A 4,563-nucleotide genomic window follows, 5' to 3' on the forward strand; every position below is an offset into this window, starting at 1 on the left:
TTTATCACAGAAATGTTACATTTTTATACAGTTTTATTTTGACGTAATCAGAATTCTGTCTTAATCACATTTGCATTTTTGTTTACATTCAGTGTATTATTTTCGTGTTTTTTGCTCTTTTTTAAATGTTATATTTTATTTAAAAATATAAATTCAATTAAATGCACTACGACAAAATACGTTTTGTAACGTGATATTACGTAATATTAGTACGTTATTAATATTAATACATTAAATTAAATTCTATATATATTTTTGTTTTCCTAAATACCTAAATACAGAAGACTAGTAGTAGTAAACCTACAGCAGGTGCTCGTCACTTGAGGCGCTGCTGACTCGCGCGTTTGAAGCGGTGGGCGTGGCTCGTTTGAAGCGGTGGGCGTGGCTCTCTCCAGCGGCGGCGATGACGTCGCCTGCTCCATGTGGCTGTAGTTTGCGGATGTGCACGCGTCGCTCAGCTGACAGACTCACAGCAAGTAAGTTGGTTTTTACCCTCTCAGGAAACTTACAAAATTCTATATATATTTTTGTTTTCCTAAATACCTTAATACAGAAGACTAGTAGTAGTAAACCTACAGCAGGTGCTCGTCACTTGAGGCGCTGCTGACTCGCGCGTTTGAAGCGGTGGGCGTGGCTCGTTTGAAGCGGTGGGCGTGGCTCTCTCCAGCGGCGGCGATGACGTCGCCTGCTCCATGTGGCTGTAGTTTGCGGATGTGCACGCGTCGCTCAGCTGACAGACTCACAGCAAGTAAGTTGGTTTTTACCCTCTCAGGAAACTTACAACAAACACTAAAATGAAAGAAAACGTCCGCGTTGACACGATACACGCGTTCGGGTTTGTTATGTGTTCAGCGTGGAAGCGTTTAAAAGCCTCTGAGGCTCGTAAGCGCTTATTCTAAAGATAAAGTGGCAGAAAATGAGCTAATTGTTGATTAGCAGTGGCTAGCTGGCTAACTGACTAGCTTCAGTTTAGTTAGGTTGCTTCTCACTGACAGCACACGTTGTGTTTAGGATTTTAACTAGCTGTTATGATGAGTTTTGTGTGTGTGTTATGAAACACATTAATAGTAGTACGAAACTGTGTTTAGTCAGCCTTATTTTCTGTTGTTGAAGGCGTTTCCTGCCTGTTACTCTGAATCCTTGCTTAGTCAGCTGTTGATATTTTGACGGTTTTTGCAGCGTTTTTCTTATATTGTATTAGTTTTTAAATAGCTGGTCATAACAGCTGGGTAAACTGGGTTCGTTTTGTTATACTGTTTGCTTACTGTGCGTGTCTGTGTGACACAAAATTTCATAATACAAAACTCATTATTTGTGTGTGTGTGTGTATATATATATATATATATATATATATATATATATATATATATATCGCCGCCTTGGATTTATATGTTTATATTTGACATTTTTGTCAAAATTGAGTTATTCACATATTCTTATTCTGTGACAACTTATTTACATTATGTGATGTTTCTTTTTTAAGTTGTTTACATTTTGGTTCTTTTTTTTTTTTTTTTTTAGAAAACAAGAAGGGTTCTATCTACAGAAGTCTATTGAATGCAAAAAAATTGAAGCTCAATATTTCAAAACTGCTCAGAAATTCCAAGGGCGCTCTATATATATATATATATATACACCTGTCAGTTAAGATGATTGTTCCAGATAAGGAACAGGTGTGATGTATGAAATATTGTGATTTACATAATGGAAAGGCACACTAGTTTGTTTGGCTAATGTTTGAAAGGGATCAGAATGGCAAAACAAACATGTTAGTTTGTTTAAAACGTTCTGGTCTGCTGGCCATGAACTCCTCACCTGGTTTTAAACGTTAAAGGGCGTCTCTTCTCCAAAGCTCAAGAAAAAAGGTAAAATCTGTCTAGTAGTAACTTATCAACAATTACTGAAACCACAAGAATGAATAATTACAGATGCATCATTGGTGACTGACAGGCTGTTATAGAGCTGTTTGTTCCTGTTCTGGTTCATTTAGCCTATTATTGGTAAATATTTTTTTTTAAACACTCTTAAAGCCATTTAGTCATTTAAGTTACCTAAATCATAGTTAGAAATCATAGGCAGAACCATTAAATACCAGTATATATTTATTTATTTATGGGAATATAATTGGTGTGATTTAGTGTAATAGTGATACTTTAGTGGGAATTAGTGTAATCTGTTAATGACGTTTTGATTATATATATATATATGTCACTTATTATTTTTTAAATAATATAATATAAATATATATATAGTTTAAAAAAATCTAAAAGGCAAAACCCTTATTCAATCCAAAGAAATGTTGATAATAATATTAAAGTTTTTATAACATTATTAAATATTAATGTTAATAATATTTAGGCTGCAATTCCCAAATAAATTCTGAAATAAATGTTTGCTTATATATATATATATATATATATATGTGTGTGTGTGTATTAGTTTTGCTTATTATTTGTATTTTTGGTAAATTAAAAGAAAATAGTTAATATGTATTAATTATTTATTATTTTTGGTATTTTGTATTTGTGTTTGTTCCATTGTATTATATTTTATTTATATAATATTTATATAATATATTTGGATGATATCATATATCTATAATTTTTTTTTTTACATTGAAACACTTAAAGCTATTAAGTAATTTGCGTCTAAATGTAGTACATTACTATAGATGATCTAAACCTTAGGTTAAAATTTATAATAATATAATGTAATGTATTTTCACAATACTGCACAGCCTTGTACCTTATTGCTTAATTATATAGTTCCTCTGTTTGTTCCAATTACTCTTCTGTTCCTTTTTTGCTGGGTGATTTCATTGGGCAGATTTTCTCATATTACATCATGACTGGCCCTGAACGAGAACTCAGACAGAGAGACCAATAACTCAGGAGTGCACTCATTAGAGTGGACCATTTTGAACTTTAAACACTGTGTTGGACGTTAGGAAAGCCTTGGCTCTTTCTCAGTAGCTCAGTCTGGATGGTGTCATGTGATTTATGCCATGTTGTAGTAACACAGCCCGTACTAATTCAGTATCTGTTTATTGTCTTTAAATGATGGGTGTGAATAATACAGAAAGCAGAGGATAAACAGTTGTTAGAAGAGCCTGTTTCTCCTGCTGTGGCCTTCATTGTGTGTGTGTGTGAGAGAGAGAGAGAGTATTGTGGCTAATGCACACCCAGAATAAGTAAACTGCACCAGTTTAACTGTGGTTGAACATCTGAGACAGAGGCCCAGGCTCAGTTTAACCCTCCCTGCTGCTTGGCCTGCAGACATGGTTTTATGTTTCAGTGCTGATCACTACAGCTAAAGGAACATGATGTGAATTGTATTGAAAATATTTATTTGAATTTTATTTTATTTTATTTATTCATGTATTTATTTATTTTTGTCTTACTGGAATATTTTCATAAAATGTATCGAATGGATAATTTATTAGATAAATATTAATAAATATTTTTTGCTGAATTCTCTTCTGTCAGCGACCACAGCACCATGATATCATTTTTTTAAATTAAAATGTATTATTAATCAATATTTTATTAATATAAAGTTATAGTAATTTTTTGTCACTTTTGTTTTTTTGAGTACACCATAGTTTTATCTAGGGCTGTGCAAAAAATCGAATGCGATTTTCATGCGCATCTCGTCAGTAAAGGCTCTCCTGTGATTAGTAGTAAATCTCCAACACGTGCATTCAGATGGAGCGGCATTTACTACACAGAGCCGTAGATCACTGACAAGCTACACAAAATCGCTTTCAAAATCGGCAATGAATCGCCTGCAATTTTGAACGCGATTTTGTGTAGCTTGTCATTCAATTTTTTGCACAGCCCTAGTTTTATAGTTTTTTTTTCTTCAGCTTTATCTATTTTCATACATTAAGCTAAATTAAATAAAATAAGAAATATTGCCTTAGTAACTTGCTGAAAAAATATATTTAAGATTTTTATAGTATATTATATTATTTCAGTTAACACTTATTTTATTTCAACTAAATATTTATTTATTTTTATGGTTTTAGTTAACTATAATGTTTTATATGCCATTATATTATTAAATTATATTGTAAATTGTTTAATTATTATGTGTGTGTGTATACATATACATATACCTATATATCTATTAGGGCTGTCGCGATTCGTCGTTTTGATTCAACTATTCGATTTTTTTAAATCCTCGACTTCATTTTGCTCACGTTGACTAACCGGCAAAATACCGGAAGGGGCGCATTTCACAGACAAGAATGTATAAAACACATTATTAGACTGTTTTCCAAGACTGCATGATATATTAAACCCATTTAAAAATCATAATTAAGCATAATTGTGAATTCACAAATGCTACGATTTAATTAAATAATTATATGCAATGCAGTTCTAATACAGTATATGCGCTTTAATTATTTACATGCTTGTAGGTTAAGTACGTGCCTCACACAGCGGCTCCGTTCACAGTAGTTCCACAGGAACAGTTATCATTTACATGTGTGTCTCAAACTCCATCTCTGCATGTTGTTGTGAGTTTGGGATTATTATAACGTTCATCTGGGAACGCAAC

The 4,563-nt window shown here is 32.7% G+C and overlaps 1 protein-coding gene across 4 annotated transcripts in view; it reads left to right on the top strand.

Annotated features, from left to right (window-relative positions):
• The first annotated feature begins 460 nt into the window (after positions 1-460).
• rabgap1l (RAB GTPase activating protein 1-like) overlaps positions 461-4,563 on the top strand; it is a 98,559-nt gene continuing 94,456 nt past the window's right edge. For 3 of the 4 annotated variants that reach the window (XM_016538760.1, XM_016538762.1, XM_016538763.1), the window contains exon 1: positions 684-748. The gene's annotated coding sequence lies outside the window, so the exon portion shown is untranslated. Of the gene's footprint in view, positions 477-683; positions 749-4,563 lie in introns of those variants that run through there. The other variant, XM_016538761.1, reaches the window with a different exon arrangement.

The sequence above is a fragment of the Sinocyclocheilus rhinocerous genome, unplaced genomic scaffold (assembly GCF_001515625.1).
Source record: "Sinocyclocheilus rhinocerous isolate Xijiao unplaced genomic scaffold, SAMN03320098_v1.1 scaffold1238, whole genome shotgun sequence".
NCBI classification, from domain to species: Eukaryota; Metazoa; Chordata; class Actinopteri; order Cypriniformes; family Cyprinidae; genus Sinocyclocheilus; species Sinocyclocheilus rhinocerous.